Below are 18,607 nucleotides of genomic sequence, written 5' to 3'. Positions count from 1 at the left end.
CCACATCCCAGGTGCAAGATCTTGCAATTAGCTTTATTGAACCTCATGAAGTTCATCTGGGCCAACTGCTCCAGCCTGACTAGGTCTCTCTGGATGACATCCTGACCAAACCACACAGCTTTGTGTCACCTGCAAAATTCCTGAGGATGTACTCAGCAAGGGTTTCTGGGTTGAGGCGAGTTCAGCATTCTGGTTTCTGTTCCATAGGTTCTTTTGCTTTGTACACCCCTTTGTTGCAATTTCAAAATATTCTTACAAACTTACACACTCCACTGTATGTCTCTACTTGCTTACTGATGTCTGGGTCCAGTGATATGCTGTTCCCCCTTGCGCAGATACCAAGGCTGGAAAGCTTCCATTTCTAAAGCTCAGTATGAAATCCAGGGGGTCTTATCTCTAGCACTTATAACTTTCTTGTGGGAAAATAGAAGGTCCTCCCTTATACTAAATGAGATGCATTAAATCATAGAGCATGCCACTGAAATTTGATGATATAAATCATTCTTGGAGATGAGTGAGAAACTGCTTTGAAAGATTAATATACCTGGTATTTTATACGTAATCTGTAAGGTTAAAAATGAAAGATGTTCCTTTCTCTCTTCTGATTGCCTCTTCTACATTTAGCCTATTTTAAGTAATGTTTATTATATTTCCACTCCACAAATTTTCATGTCAAGCATGAGTCTGTTGACTATCGCAAGAATACTTTATTGTACTTAGAAAACTTATGAAGCTGAAGTGATTTGGACTATGCAAAATTAAAATGTACTGAGATCCACATTTACAATCAAAACAATGAATTTATTCTTCAGTTTCTGTATTGCAAAATAGGCTTCTTTCTGCTGAGGATAATAAAGTTTTAACTAAAATACTTTGTTGCTTCTCTTCTAGTGAAAATTGCTCTTTATAAATGAGTAAATGTAGGTTTTTCTGCATGTACTATTCGTACATATGTTCACTTAATTTTTTTTTTTTTTTTGCAGTCTACCTAGGAGTCTTACAAAATTAATTGTTGACGTAGATTCTATCTTACCTTAAGTTATACTCTATGTATTAAACTCAAATTCCCATTTTGACTACTCATCCTTTTTCATAAAAATTCTTCATAGAGAGTTTTTTTTTTTGAGCAAACGACCACTGAAATGCATAGGAGATTTTGAAATTTCCATCATGGGAGATCTTTAAGAACAAGTTCAGCAAACATCTGTCATGTACTGTTCCTTCCACAAACGAGAGGGATGATCAAATAATCTCTTGAGGCCACTTCTAGACAATGAGTCTATTATATGTGATTGGGACTGCTCTATGCATGAGCTGTGTCAAAACTATAGACACTGATGAAGTATGTGAACCAGTACTTAACAAGAATAAAAGGTACGGAAGGATAACTTAAGTAAATGGATAAGGTTAAAAAAAAAAAAAAGAGAGAGAGAGAGAAAAAATTACATAGATCAGACTTAAAGTAATGCTTCCTATTTCCATGGAAACTATGTAGATTTTGTCACTTTTGCAGTTCAGTAACACAGTTTGAAGATGATTTATCAAAGCAGATATCAAATGTAGATTTATTTATTTTATTAGGAAACTGTGATGTCATTTTCATCGCTTCTTGCCCCCACACCATAGCATGAGAGCAGTATCAAAAAGCTCCTCATCAGCAGGCTTGTGAGAAACTCAGTGAGGCTCAGGGCTGTTTATCAAGCATCATGATGGCCACTGGAAAGCCTACAGACATCAGTAAGTTGAAGCATTATAAAAATAATCACTGTGGAAAACTCAGTTGTTTCTAGAATTTCTCTTCTCATGATAGTTACATGGTTGCTAGGTTTTTAAAATACTTCAAGTTTATCATATAGAATGTTTAATCAGCAGGTTTGATGCGTGCTTAGCATCTCCAGAAATACTGATGCTTTAAGGATATAAGCAGTGTAAAGGATGAATTGATACCTGAAATTAAGAACTAATTTATAAAGATATCTTGTTAAAAGTAGTTCCACATAAAAGATAAACATAGAACCAAAAAAAATCACAAGAACAAAAGGCAGGAAAAATAAAAACATCCAGATACACAAGTTCAGATACGTGGAGAAATTTGAGATGATAATGAAGATGAGGTTTCCCAAGTTGCTCATGTCTGGGCCAATGAAAGAAACAGCTCATGTGTAACATTTGCAAAGTTCAACTTGAACTTTGCAATTGATAAGACGTGGCAAATAAGATTACCATGGGGAAAACACCCGTTTATGAGATATTTGAGAAAATATATTTGAATTAGAGAGAAACAAGTGTAGGAGAGTAGCGAGTATGGAAACAGAGTAAGCTGGCGTCAGCATATCTGTCTGTCCAAGATCCGTGCCTCATTGCCATGTTCTTTCCTTAGTCATTTTCATTTCTATTTCCTGTAAAACCACACTCTTGTACATGAATGTGTGTCTGCATATCTTGTGAGCAAGCTCCCAGTTTTGCTACAGACACACATGGGTATAGCAGAAATGGGAACAGCACAAGGGAACAGCAGAAATCAGTCTAGGAGGAAGAATCCCAGTGACTCTGGATTTGTCTTTTTTTGGCTGTCATAGTAAACAGAGTTATGAGCTCATATTTGAATAAAATATGGCTTTACCCTTCAATGTGCTGAGATTTGTAGTTCATATTCATTCTGTGAGTACAGAATTTACTTTTCTTTCAGCCGCAAAGTTCCAAGACATCACCTGCCTAATCTGATCTGCCTAAAATAATTCTGGGGAAGCAGTTACAAGGGCATATAAGTACAACTTTGTGTCAGACATTACTCTAACTGGGAAAATACGGTCTGTTGGAGGAAAAAAAAAAAACAACTCTGGCTTATTTGTTGTGTTTGTTATATATCTTTTACCTACAATAATTGTTTGTACTTATTTGAATTATATGCCAAATTGAGAGAGTATTGAATACTTCATGTGATATGTTAAGAAAAAAAGTACAAGAAAGACATGAGTATGATGACTTGAGAGATGCCTTGCCAACGAGGTCAGTGTTAGCTGTGGAATATTCATCAGAAGAAAACAAAGAAAGCTCTCCTGCCTGAATATCTTAAAACTGAGCTAGACAAATCTCTAGAAAAATAGATTAAAAGAGTTGAACAGGACGTTTGAATTTCCAGGTGCACATGAAGCCCTGTGCTTTTGAGAAACAGTGAGACAGAAGTGACATTCTTTTGTTGCCCAAGAATTTTATAGGAATCTGGCTTTGATCTGCTACCTTGAGTGGTTAAGTAGGAACAGTAGTGACAAGGACAGGAAGCCTGAGCTTTCAGTAAGTGAACTGCTATTCTTCCAGCAGATCCATACAACATGCTCACATATTTACAAGGCTTTAGAGGTGGTAATCACACTATCGGTCAATTAACAAAACTGAAAAGAAGAAAACCAAACAAGTAGATTGATTCCAGGAAATGCAAAATAGGATTCCTAAACCTCTAGCAACAAAAGCAGACACAGTGGTCCCTATTAGCATTTCAGTTTTCTTGCAGTTTTAATCCTCCTTCTAGTAAGATTTTTTTTTCATGTTTAAACAGAATTTCCTGTATTTTGTTTTTACTTATTGCCTCTTCTTCTGCAACAGGGAATAGCTGACAATTATTATTATTTTAAATATTTTTTGTTCAGCTTTTATTAACATGAAATTATAAAGAACGGGAAAACTCAAAACGCTGAGCATACTGCAATAATTGGAACTGTAGCATTCTAACTCGTCCAACATATTTGTGCCATTAGTGCAAATATAACGGGGAGCACAACTTCTCTTCTTGATACTGCAAGATGTCACTCTGCAAAGAGATTTTTCAAATGCTGCATAGCAACACTTTGTATTAAATAGGATTTTTTTTTTTTTAATATCTTGTTGTTGTATATCAAAGCTTAATTCCTTCAATGACTTTGCTAAAAACATCATCTCCTTAGCACAGATAAGCAGAACTTTCAGCAGATCTTTTTTTTCCTTTTTTTTTTTTTTTGATCCTTTCTGGCATTTGAATAATATATTCACTTTAAACTTATCCTTGTATTCTTCATACACTAACTGCTATTTGTCCAATTTCATTTTTAGCCTCTTCCCCTATGTTTTACGAACCATCTGACTTTCAGAGGTGCCTTGGGATGATTTTCATAGAAGGATTTCTGCTTTCTATTTTTGATGACATTTTTTATCTTTTCCTTTTTTTTTTTAAATCACTTCTTAAGTCTTTCCACAAAATTCTATGTAACAACTCTTCAAGATTTCCATGCAACACTGCAAAATGCTAATGGCACTATATAAAACTCCCCCATTTCTTTTATTTTCAGCATTCAGAACTTTTAGAACTCACACTACAGGCATCAGATGTGCAGAATTTTTTTACCACTGTGAAAAAATGCCCTGCAATACGTAAATGTAGTTTTTAATTCTCCTACTCATGAGGCCATTACCAAAATCTGACACTTGTCTCCCCTCAAAAAGTTCTGTCCCTGTGCCTGTGTCACTCCTGGTTGTCTCAAGTGTTCTCTGTGTTATTCATGAAGTAATTTTGATGGCATCCCAGAAAATGATGGTTCACTTTGTCAAGTCATTGGAAAAACTGAAGAACTGTTTCTCAAACATTGAGCAGTGTGGATTATTGGAGGGTATGCATAGTATAGGAAAGGAAAACTGTGATGCATGCCTTTTATCGGCTGGCTTACATGGAAATCATAAAACTGAAACTTCTCATGTTTAAAAAGACGTATAGCCCTCATAGTCAGAAGTTAGAGGCAAAAGACACCAACTTTTATTAGTCTCTACTTTAATACGGCCATTATTCTCTGCAGTTTAGCTCTCATATTACTAAAAGCAGTTCTTATAATATTATACAGTACTGATTTCCGGAAATTGCTTTTCTGTCACTAAAATGTATTTTCATTAGGTATTTGAAGGATAGGAACTTTTTGCCTTTAATCTATAGAGGTACTGTCTTTACACAGGGAAATGACATTGAGAAGGGGTTATATTTTCATCTTCAGGAAAATAAATCTTTAATTCCACACTGTGCATGAAATTTCAGACATGCTGAAGTCAATGACAATTTTGCCATTGACTTGAATAGAGCTATAATTTCACCTTCATTTTTAACTTTCTCTGTGCTCAGGTAACCATTTTGTCTTGAGACCTTTTCTTGAATCTAACTTTAAATGATCAGCAAAAAATATGTATATGTGTATATATTTTTTGCAGCATTAAATTATGATAAAAAGTGTGAAAAAAATAATGAGTGTAAAGTTTTATTTTTTAAATAATGAAATATAAATAAAAATAAAAGATTCCAAGACTTCAGTAGTTAATTCCACAAACAATAAATATTCTTGAGCTGAAAATTAGCATATGTGATTATTTCTTGTTTGGAATACACTTTCATGATTTTGACATACACAGTGGACATATTCTCAAGCTTGTTTAGGAGGCTTAAGCAATATAAAGTCATAGAATCATAGAATCATAGAATCACAAGGTTGGAAATGACCTGCAAGATCATCTAGTCCAACTACCCTCCCATTCCCAGTACCACAAGCTACTAAAGCAGGATTTGATAACCTATTTTATAAGAATCCTGTGCCACAATGAATTTCAGGATAAAAATTTACTCACTCTTTCACTTCACCCTCAACCCTGGCTGAAGCATGATCTTTAATTACACTTCATCTTTCCCTTCAACTTACTCTCTCTTAATTCTAGACTATCTTTCTGTTTATCTCATGTAAACATTGATGTGTCTACGTGGCAAGAAAAAAATAACAAAATATCAGCTAAGTTAAATTCTAGCCTGGCCTATCACAAGATTTTAATGATTGATATTCTGGAATGGGGCATGTCATTACATGAAGGGTATGAAGAAGGGATCCTATAGATGTGCTCATATAAGTCTTTGCTGCTGAACATGAAACCAAAGTCTGTAGGATGTCACACATAAATCTTTCCATGATTTCTTTCAGGACTTCACTCTATTATAATTTCCAGTGTTGTGGTAGTATATCAGCTTCCCTTGGGTACTCTGTAAATGTATAGTAAAGACAATTCCAAACTCCAAATCTGACAATCTTGATAGACAAGACAGAGTACAAACTAATGCTCAGAGGGGAAAGAATAGTCTTCCTAAGGTCATGCTGAAAGACTGTGACAAAGAGAATAATTACAAGACTCAGACCAGTGCCTGAACTACTGAGCTGGCAAAGGCAGGTGGGAATACTTCCAGCTGTATGTGGTAGGAATCTCCATTAGCAATTTTCTTACTATTACTTAGTCACAGCAAGTGAAGGTCTTTGAAGTTTTAAGTGTCTGCCAACCCATATATATTTTTCATATTGAAAATGTTCTAAATTGTTCAATTTTATTTAAGATGTGATATAAATGCCATAAAAAGGAATAAATGCAAAGTCTCACTTCAGAATGACCAGGTGTGTACTGTACATGTGGTATTTTCATTAGTTACCTATTTAAATTAGCTAGATAAAGTCTTATACTAAGCATTACACCACATAGTGGAATGGCACATAGAGTCTCTATTAGTTATCATGAATCTCTTTAATACTAACTGTAAAGAAGGATAAGTCAGAATGAAAAATTAATGACTGAAGACCAAATAACTAGAACAAGATGTAGAAAACATGCATTCCTCTATTTTGCAAAATATATCCATTTTTCAAAACTCATGTTTTTCTCCATTAGTGCAAAAATAGAAGTTCTAGAGTTTTGTCCTTGTAATAGAGTTTTGAAAATAGCATGTTTTCTTTTTTTTTTTTTTTTTTTCATTACAAAAGATAATACAGCAAAACAGAATACAAAACAAAATGTTATTCTGGAGTGTATTATCATGGCATGTGAATTCTATAAAGAATAAATATAGACTTCAGAGAAAGTATAAGACAGAGTGAAAATTACTACATGTCATGTAGAAGAATAAAACAACAGTTGAGACACTTCGAGAGAAATCTCAGAAAAGCTTTCTTGTTGTTATTGACTTTTAAACTTTGAGGTCATTTTCAAGTTTCATGGGCAACATGAAAGTTGCCAGAGGAAATTGGTATGAGACTGCTTATATTGCATCTTTCAATCAAAATGTATTCCGATATAATAATTGAACTAACATTATCCTTCAGCTGGATGCTTTCAAAAATGTTCCTAGTGTGAACTGGTAATGAGCAGAACAATTTCTAGTGCTCACAAGAAGGGTGCTTTTTGACAGAGCAGCAAGGAAGAAAGATTATGTGAAAGGTCAAAATAAATGTCATAGAAATAGAAAATTGAAATTTTCTGTGCTGGTTATATTATTTTAACTCAAAAATTACTATTACTTTTAAGATATAAAGGTCTTGTTAAAATTACTGTGAAATCTTTCCATGACTCAGAAAAGTCATTCACACTTCAAAGACTGTAGTTCTTAAAAGATATTATCACAACAAAATGTATTTACATCAAAGAAGGACAAAAGAAGGACTTACTTTATAAATGTGTTCCTCTTCCTTTCCCTGTTGTACCAATACTGAATTCTCAAGTAGTTTACAAACTTCTTAAGTGAACAGGCTCTCTTTGTATAGACTAACATGAGAGAACTGTTAGAAGAAAAATCTGTTTCCTTAAACTTATCTCCCCATGGGATAGATCTGCAAAGTAATAGCAAAATTGAGATTATTAAAGAACAGTTTCTCATTACAGGAAAAATACACAAAATCTTGATTGAGTGCAACTTATTTTTTTATTCATCACATCTTGAACAGAAGTGATTAAGCAGCATGCAAGCAACTGGGAACACAGGCAAAGCTGACTTCCCAAGAACTAACTCTAAGGATAATATTGGAAGAAACAAAAGTCTTCTATTTTTCTAAAAAAAACTATTCTTCAAAGACTGTGCAGATATAATAGCTTCAGTTTAATAATTATCTCAGCAATATCTAGTTCTCAGAGATCAACAGTGCCAGCATGTGTTTGACCACCTTCAACCTGTGGCTCATCATGAGCTTGATGACTTGCACCTTCATACCCAGCTAAGCCAGGTTCAGTCTTATGTGGTCTTCCTTGGAACATGTAGCTTTTACTTCAGTATCAAAGATACACCAACGTAATTTGTAAAGTTCAGTGCTATTGCAGATTTTTATTTCTGTCACGTGTACTTGAATAGTGAACAGGAGGGTTTATTTCAGGGACTGAACTGGGAATTACATCTTTCTTTTATCTTACTTTATGCCTCGTGTTATTCGCTTCACTTTGCTTTAGCTCCACAGCTGTATTTATGCTAGTTACTTGAGCAGGGCTGAGGTACAGGTCTGAATGCTGGTGTGTGGCTCATCCTCAGTTGTTTTATGCCATCTAAGGCAGTGTGTTCTGGGGTCAGCACATAAGTTATTTTGCTATGACTGCCTTGTTGCAGTTTGATACATGAGCAGTATGTGCAGCCATGTAGGCTACCTACTGACTGCAAACTCAGAGAACAAGTTCTTACCTACTTCATCCCCTTTTTATAATGTTATCCACTGTCATAGCCTCTAGAGACAGCTCAGGTTTTATGATGTAGAAATGCTCCAGGTATAGACTCTCAAATTCTGGGAAGTGAAAAATTGATATCTGAAACAGCAAATTACACCATATAATACACCAAAAAGTAAGCACATTTACTCAGACTGCTTAGTTGTTGTTTGCACAAATGTTGCAGTACCTCATTAAGCCATTCCAAATAATATATATATATATTTAATCCAGAAGCATGCTTTCAAAAACTATGTTTTCATACTTTTCTTCAAAAAAATATGTTATTTTTTGTCAACTTACCCTTGAGTTCTAAAAAAAAAAAAGTTACATAGTAAGTTCCATTTGGTGTGAAAAAATATGTATCCTCTCTACAGTGCTGAGGTTTTATGAAGAAAATGTAACAATTGGAGTCAAAGCTACCTCCTGCAATAGGAAACCAGCATTTTGATGACTTTTAATCCTCAAAATAACATCAGATTGACAGTTAAAAGCTTAAATCTGGCCAGAGCTCATAGATAGACTAGCTTGTAGATACACAGCAAGGTATAGAAGCTGTGAAGAAAAAAGTTATCTACACATATTATGGTTCATATCTTCTTTATGCTGATTAACACAAGAACTGCCCAAACAAAATCTAAATCTAAGAACTTGCACTTGCTATTTTCAGTATTTCAGTATTATTAAGTACTAATTTAAAACTAATATTCACATCTTATTTATTTCTCTTTCTTCTTTTCTCTGTCTTATTTTTTTTTCTTCTTTTTCCTTTCCCTCTCTCTTTCTTGTTTCCCCTCTATTTGCATTCAGATTATCTGAATTTCCATCTAACAATTTTTTAACTGAGATGCTTTATTCTCCACTGGGTGCATTTTTCAATAGCTGGTCTGAAATTTCACTGGCTCATAAAGTTTTAGAGCTGCATTATCACATAATCATTGGGCTGTCACTCACTTGGAACATATTATAGAATTTCAATAACACAGCAGTCAGGAGCTTCCTTAAGGAAAAGACAAGCAAATTTTGGGGCACGTTTTTCATGAAGGACTTCAAATAGCTGTGTGAATGGGGTCTGTTTTACAGTTTGCCTAATACAATTTGCTTTTCTCTAGATTACATTTTACTTCAGCAAAGTTAATTTCAGTCCTAATCAAGGTAAACTACAATGAAATAAAAAGGTCTTATGAATGTCTCATGGTAGTATATGTCTAAATTATCATCTTAAATTGTGCTTGGTAGACTGTGAATTTTCCATGAAATCACACTTTTCTTATTTTTCAAGTTGAATATATTTTTCTCTTTGAAAAAAATGGAAAGTGTGTCTTTGGACATAGATTCAGGGAGAAAAAATTTGCCCATTGTGCACTTCAAAGAATGAAAGATAACCAGGCAAATATTTCTGAAACACCAAATACAAAGTTGAGGATTTACTAGGGTTTATTATGTTTGAAGTCTTATGAAACATAAGAATTCTTAGCATGTCTACCACAGTAGACACCAGATGATACAGAAACAGTCCTTACTGCAGAAAGTTAGAGTAGTACTCTCATTAGCAATGTTGTGTTACAGTTATACACCTTTTTGGATTCCTTTTTTCCTGCATCATGTATAGATTTAAATTCTGGAGCATAGGAAGTTCTACACAAATGTGCGCAAGAACTTCTTTACAGTGAGGTGATGGAGCACTGGAACAGGCTGCCCAGGGAGGTGGTGGAGTCTCCTTCTCTGGAGATGTTCAAGACCTGCCTGGATGCCTACCTGTGCGACCTGCTGTAGGGAACCTGCTTTGGCAGGAGGGTTGGACTTGATGATCTCTGGAGGTCCCTTCCAACCCTACAATTCTGTGATTCTGTGATTTAACAAGGGAAGTAGATGCTATCTCTCCATAGGATATATAATATACCTGAAACCTTATCTTGCAGAGGTGCCTACAATCTGAGTGAAACAGATTTACAGCAGTAGTTTCTTTTTATCCTGATTCATTTCTTGATATATGTGACTGCTTCTTGGCGTGTTAATTAGAAGTCCTAGCTGAATGTCTCATCCTGCAACTCTGATACCTGGCTCAGGCTTTTAAGTGACACGCTGAGAGTCAAGCATCTGAAACTCAAACTTGTCCTCAATTCCATTCGTATCTCTGAGATAACACCTTTCAATTCATATCAACCATGCTAATGGTGATAGTGTAGACACAACATACAGCATGACAGTTGCCCTTAGGAGGCTCCCTGTGTGTGTGCTGATATTACACAAGGGAAGCATGAAATTTTACTACCTATTTTTGAATTGCCATTTTTTCCTGCCTCTGTAAGCCATATTTTGAGGCTGTTTTTGTTTGTTTTTCATCATCTCACTGTGTCTTCTGTTGTTTACATATCTTGTTCAGTGATTGCTGCTTCTGTATTATCTTCCCCAAAAAATGCTTAATCATTTGGAGTGATTCTAGAGCTGTCCTAGATACCGGAGATTACTGAAGATAAGAACAAGACAGAATTTGAAATGTGTTTCTACCTCATTTCTTCTTGTATCTAAGTCATGTTTTCTGTATGCTTCACTGCCCTGTGGTACATCTGTGGCTTCAATGCCCAGTGCTGATGTTAAGAATGTGGCTTATGAGAAGATGAGGGACTACAAATTAAATCTTATTTATCTTTTCCATCGCAATACAAGTTTGTTCCTTTTCACAGTAATGTGTTAGATATGATATTCTAAAATACTTCTTTCCTAGCTGACTTTTCTATCCCACACACTCTATTTTGTGACTTTTGTTTTGATTATATTTAAACAGCTTTGTTTTTTTATTTCTACCAGAAATGTCACTCAGTGAGCTAATTTAAGTTCTTCTTAAACTAATTAAAAATTGTCAAATTAACTTAAATATTCCAAACTGTAAGAATAAATACAATGTGAATTTCTATGAGCTGCATTCTGAAATCTGGTGTCGGTTTTTAAGCCTGGGATAGGTGTACATGGATGTGACAGACAGACTATAGCTCACACTGCTTTCCTGCTAAGAAGAACAGGCATAAAGTGATTCTGATCAAGAAACCAGCAAGTTGTGGTTGTCTGTCATTTTTTGCATTAAATTTCTTTCAGAAACATACGCTGATTTGACTCAGTAGGAAAGGGCTACCTCTTTATGATAGAAAATCAGCATCAAATCCAGAAGATGTTAGGTTACATTCTTTGACTTTAGGGAGAACTGTCTTAAACATTTTGTCTCCAAACAGAACTATCACATTCAAGTTGCCTATGGAGAATGATTCCCTACTACTTTGAATTCCCAAACCACATCTGTGAATAGTCTGGAAGAGTATAAAGTAGCCAAGGCCAAAGCAGAATCAGATATTATGCCAAGATAACAGAAGAGATCCTAATGTACAACTGCAAAATCTTCTGACTAGGTACTAGCTGGTTTACTAGTAAATATATGTGCTTGTATGTGAATGAAAGCTTGAAACTTATTTCCAAACACCAGTTAAACACCTTGATTGTTCTTCAGTGTGTCAAGGAATAAAGAAATTGCTATTCTCAGGTACTAACTACGTCCTTAATTGACTACATTACTCTACAATTCTAGTCTTGACTTTCCAAGGTCATAAAAGCAGTCTGTATTAAAACAAAGAAAATACATTTTCCAAAGCCACATTTAGCAGCTTACTCAATGAAACATCCCTTTTTTCCATTAACCTAAAAGGACTTGACTCAGAAACACAGATCCCTTTAATTAGTCTCAGGTTACAAACTGAAAATCAATAGTTATTTTCAAAAGATAAATATTCTGTTTGAAATATGTCAAGATATTCTGCGAGGTAACTTTTCTTAAGCAGGAAAAAGTGATCAGACAAATAGCTCTCCAATTTCAGGGAGCAGAATTTCTTTTCTAGTAGTTATTAGACATTTCAGACAAGCACTCCGATTACCTGCATGTCCGTAGGTGATTTAGAACTTTCCAAGAAGGAAGCAACCAACAACAGTGTAACAGCTCAGAATCAGGTAACTCAAAATTGCTTCAGCTTCTCAATCCAAGTAGACTGAAAAAGCAAAATCCGTGACTGAAATCAAAATATGTAAAATAAAGCAAATGTAAATATGTAGAAAAAAATATATATTTCATGCCAAATAATATATTTTTTTACTCTTCTCAAAATGAAAATACAGAGTTGTCATACAGAATCAGATTGTGCATTACATGTTTATTACATCTATTAATGAAAAGTCACACATATATAAGTAACCTAACATGAAAGATAAATTATTATTCAGGATAATAGTTGAGATAAATATCTGTGGTTTGTGACTGCAAGAACCCTAAAACTGACTGAAGGTGGAAGAAAAATAATTTTTTAAAAAATATATATATTTTTAATACTACCTGTTTCAACTGCAAATGAACAAGTTTCTGTCAAGAGTGGGCAGTGAATTGTGAATTAAGTAAGACATATGAAATTAGTTGCATCTATCAATAAATTACTTAAAAGGTGTTGTAACAGCTTTGAAAATACTATAGACTTCATGAGATGAAAACTAATAACACTGTTCTAGTAAGGAAAGAAAAAAAAAAAAAACAAACAAAGAATGAGAGAAGTCACAAATCATTGTTAATTTTCATTTGAATGAATGGCAATATGTAACTCAAATCAGATTTAGGGAGTGAACCTAGGAGGAATTGATTTGGAAGGAGTCAGTACTGTAGTAAGAGGAATACAAAAGTTCAAGTTTATTAGTCATTCCCAAGAAAGAAGATCTCAAATATTCACCTGAAAAAAAAAAAAAAAAAAAAAAAATGCAGTGCAGAGAAGCAGTTGAAGATATTACCCCCCTGAAGAAAAATAAACAACCAAACAGTTAAATTTAATTTATAATCACATTTTATTAGTTTAATCTTTTGTTTTTTAACTTTTCTTGCAATATTCATCTATAGTCATGAACAGCTTCCTTAAATTTACTAAGGAGGATAACGCCTTTTTTTCTTTTTAAAATTTTCAGTTTTTACCGTTTAAAACAAATTCAGAATAAAGTGAAATAGTTCTAGTTCCCTGGAGCTGATACATTAAAAAATTGCTATGTTCACTGATGTGCTCTTTTAGTGCCTTGGGCATAGAATAGTTTTAGAAATCTGAGGAGCTGAAGTTGTTCCTGTTAGGCATCCAGCTGCCAAATATCTTAAGGGAACTTTTAAGTTATTGGGTGGGTGAAATAGTGTCCTGTAAGAAGTGTCAGCTAACTCTTGTTTTTCTAAAGAGAAAGAGGTTAAAGAACACATGGCTTTGATTAATCCATTGTTTTCAAAAACATCCCACAGGCAACTCACAAGATTATGGATGTTTTGCTTGTTGATCATCTTAATAACTTTTTCATCAGTAGAATATTGTATTTTTCTTCTTTGGTTCTTTACTTCATCTACTTCTCTGGACTGTCTCCTGTAATGGTATACTTAAATCACCACAGAGCATGAATAAAATATACTACAGTATTTCCTAATTATTTCTTATTTCTTATTCAGGAATTTCTATTTCCTGATTATTTCTATCACATTTCAGGTAGTGATGTAATATTCTAGTTACAATCAACCATTCATCAAAATGTAATGCATCTGGGAATATTTTAGTTTATGCTCATTCACTTTCTCTAAATCTTTATCTTATAGGGACATTACAAATAAGTCACCAAAATACTGTTACTATTATTCTAACAGGCCTGGACACTTGACACATTTGAACCAATTTTTTTACATTTTTTTTACAACATGCAGGATTTCATAGCTCATAAGGATATTGAAAATGAAAAAAAAAGAGAGAAAAGTCTTGTGTATGTTGATTGGAAATTAATTTGAATTCTGGTCCAAGTTTCTGATTGTCAGATAACAAGATTAACAAATGTAAGGAGAAAAGGGCAACTTTTCCCCTTTCTTTTATGTAGAAAGGGGAAAAAAAAAACCAAAAAAAAAACAGCTGGGTAAGTGAAATTTTGTAGGACAGATAAATGGAAAATGAAGACATAATGAACTGAGATTCCAATTAAAGACAACATACTGTTAAGAACTAACCGGTGATACCAGACAAGATCTCAGCGCCAATAGTCCTTAGGGTTAGAGGACTAGAAAAAATGTTTTGTTTTTTTTTTTCTCTTAGTAATTATCACAATTAATTTTAAAAGAAGATATTTCTAGACTTTGATAAAGAATAATCCTCAAAACTTGCTGCCAGTGACTTCTGTACAATAATTAATATTTTCCCTTTATAAGAACAAATATAGCATTCTTGTGGATCTGTGTTCTCTGATTTATTTCAGTAAGATTTTAAGAGTATGTGATGCGTGAAAACTACCAGAGAAAAGTTGGCTTCTTGATTAAAGAGAGGTCTTGTTTAAAATTTAAGGACATTGGAATTCATAATTCTACCCATGTCAGATGGCTATCAGCAGGATAAGAAAATCATAATGAGAACATTGTCAGAGGTGTATTAGAAGCAGACTCAGAAAATTGAATCACTACTTGAAATAAATAGATATTCAGCTGGTTAAAGGATCAACGAGATTTTTGAGAGAAGCACAGGATGTGCAGAGGAAAAGTGATAATTTTGCCACCAGAACTAGAAACTGAGAAATAAGCTTATAGAAACAGGAACCATTTATACCTACTGATACTCTGCCTGGAAAAAAAAAATAATAATAGTAAAAAATCATTGAACAGCTGTGAACCACAACCATTTCACACAACAATTTCTCAATGTTTGGGGAGAATCATAGAATAGTTTGGTTTGGAAGGGACTTTAAAATCTTCTATTTTCATGTTCCAGTTCTCTTAGGTCAGGTTACCCAAAGCCCTATACAACTTGTCTTTGAACATAACTTTCCAAGGCAACCTGTTCCAATATCTCACTACCCTCTGAGTAATCACAGAATGAGAGAATCACAGAATCGTAGGGGTTGGAAGGGTCCCCCAGAGATCATCGAGTCCAACCCCCCTGCCAAAGCAGGTTCCCTACACCAGGTCACACAAGTAGGTGTCCAGGCAGGTCTTGAATATCTCCAGAGAAGGAGACTCCACCACCTCCCTGGGCAGCCTGTTCCAGTGCTCCGTCACCTCACTGTAAAGAAGTTCTTGTGCACATTTGTGTGGAACTTCCTATGCTCCAGCTTCTGGCCGTTTCCCCTTGCAGTGTCTCTACACGTTACAGAAAAGAGTCTGACCTCGCCACTCTGCCCTCTACACCTTAGATATTTATAGACCTGGGTCAGGAGGACTGAGGATCCATCTCAGCATTCTTTTCTCAAGGCTGAACAGACCCAGTTCAGTTAACTTTTTTTCATGGGGGAGATGTTCCAGGCCCTTCACCAAGATTTCATTTCAAATATGTTATCTAAATCTACTGTCTATTAGTTTAAAGATGTTACTTCTTGTTAGTAGGCCTCCTCTATGTTTTGAAAGGCTAGTATAAGGTTTCCCTGGAGCCTTCTCTTCTCCAGGTCCAACTCCCTCAACCTGTCTCCATATAGGAGGTGCTTCAGCCCTCTGATCATCCTCATGGCACTCATTCAGATCCATTCCTACAGGTCCATGTCCTTTCCATGGTGAGGATCAACAGAATAAGCTATAAACTAACTAGGGAAATTCAGGTTACAGAAAGGGTAACAATCTATACTTATCCCAGTAAAGCTAGTATACTAGACACAAAGGGAAAGAAACTGGCTGTGTATTTCTCAGAGGTATTGAAGGAAATTGCCCTTCGAGGCCTATTCATATAATTCAAACATGGAATAGGTAAATACTTTTAGAATGTATTTTAGCCCCAGTGATAAATTTGCTTTTACATACAGAAGATTTTATTTATTTTCTTGATATTCAGCCTTCCTAGCATGTCTCACAGAGTACGTGTATTCAGTTGAGCAAATGATGCTATCTACATTAACAAAACAGTTATAAGACAAGCAGAAATGAATAGCCAATTCAAGATCATACAGAAAATTTCTCCCTCAAATTACATACTTTTTGAGCTATGCCTGTTATTGCAAGTATTACTGTGAAAAAACCTGGGTTATTCTTGTGACCTGGAGTCTGACAGACTCCAGTGCTTTACTTTCACATGTGAAAAACTTGCCAGAATGAAGACAAGAGAGAACATCTGTCAACTTTTGTAGAAATTAAATTTCCCAATTCTCTCCACAAGTTATTAATAATATATGAAGCAGACTAATATTGACCAAAGTATTTTCAGTAATAACATTACTAAATATTAACTAGCTACTCCTCCACTCACTTCTATATGCTGGTCAGAGAAAGACTAACTAAAACTCACAGGTGTGCTGTTTATAGCACAAACTAAAGTATTTAACTATATATGTATCATATTTGAAGAGCTAGTTTTACCTTTCAAGTATTTATAAAGCAATTTCGCTGGCGTGCTACAAAGCTGTGTTAGATTCACTTGTCAAGCGTGTTAGAAATGTTTCTCTTAGGGCAGACAAATCTTTCAGGAAAATCAGCAGGGATTTCAGTTATTTCCTCTGTATATCATCTTTCTGTTTCAGCATCCTTTTGGTAGCAACATCTTTTTGCAGTGTACAGTCACATGCAAGCCTAACTTGAAGACTAGGCCCAAAAAGAATAAAGCAGTATATATGAAAAATCATTGTAGTCCTTTTGCAGTAGTGGATTGCTTACCTGACAGGTTGATATTAAATTACAGTGGCACATTTTGAGGCTAACAAACTAATTGGCCCGCACTCTTTATCCACTACATAATAAAATAAATGTGGCAATGAAAGCTCATTCACATGTCTGAAAACCAGGGCAGAAATCCCAGCCACAGAAATTTATCAGCAAGCTTTCTTTGACAATTATGGTTGGATTTCATTATGTGATTATAAATATTGAAGCTGTGAAAACTAGCAAATATATTGCAAAAATTTCAAGGGCCACCTGTGGGATATGGCCTGAGAGCCTTGCAACTCAATTTTCCTTGCAACTCTCCATTTTCAGCTGTTAAATATTTTTAATTTTTACCCCCTTCTAACAAATATCACCAGGAAATCTTAAAAATTCCATCAGTTTCTAGATTATGGGCACACAACCCAAGGCAGACTAAAGAGAAAAAAAAAAGTCTGTAAAGAGATTTCTCTTTCATTTTCCTTTAATGGTTCTGCAACTTCTTGTAATTATTGTAGGACTACTTTTTAAAAAGTGCTTCATATGGCATCTTTTGGGGTAGTGAGGCTGAGTAGTTACCATTAGACACATCTAAGAGCTGCCTTTAGACAGATGCACTCACGGTTTTCATTTCCCACTCCTATATCTCCTCTATTGTGAAGAACTGGCTCAACTGACAGGGCAAACCAGAAAGCTCTTGGAGTGAGATACATTAGAGTGGATGTAGTTGTCTTCATCTGAGCTAGCTATCTGATGTCCTTTTATAGGTAATGGAAGGAAATATGCTATCTTAGATATGATTCATCTGATTTATTTTAGACATTTATTTTGATGTGAGATGAATCACAAGAAAAGTGTGTTTATATCTTTCCACTGACATTATCAAAAGTCTAGACAACTAATTCAGATGCAGATGTCTATATTTATCCTGATTAATCCAGTCCGTGGGGATAAAACACTTCCAGCAGCGTTTGAAATGAAAATCTATGGTCATATCTGGGGAAAGACTGAAAAAAATACACACATCTAGAAAAAGCCTGACTGACTACAGGAATTATTTTTGAACCTGAGATGAAATCTTATTCCATTTAGTTTGGATCATTTCCATCACATAATTTGGATGCTGTTCCTCTTAGTTTCAGGGCCAAAGGAAAAAATATCCTTTGTTTCCTATACAAGTACTGTCACCATGACCAAGTTCAATTTTCTTATTAGTGGATTAGCACATTCATCTGAGTACGTCATTTACTGCTGGGGCTGTAAATAGTCTATAGAATGTGCTTTTATTTTTCTGGAAAACTGAGATTGGTTTTCAAGCAAAACAAATGTGTATACTTTTTTTTCTTAGAGGCACAAAGGAAGATCATAATGGATGACTTGTCCTCATATGCCTAAGGCTGACTGATTAATAGAGTCGTCTGTACATGCCTTGTATCAGTAAGTATGTCA

The sequence above is a fragment of the Tympanuchus pallidicinctus genome, unplaced genomic scaffold (genome assembly GCF_026119805.1).
Source record: "Tympanuchus pallidicinctus isolate F22 unplaced genomic scaffold, pur_lepc_1.0 scaffold1, whole genome shotgun sequence".
Lineage (NCBI taxonomy): Eukaryota > Metazoa > Chordata > Aves > Galliformes > Phasianidae > Tympanuchus > Tympanuchus pallidicinctus.
Note: the sequence above shows the minus strand (reverse complement) of the source record.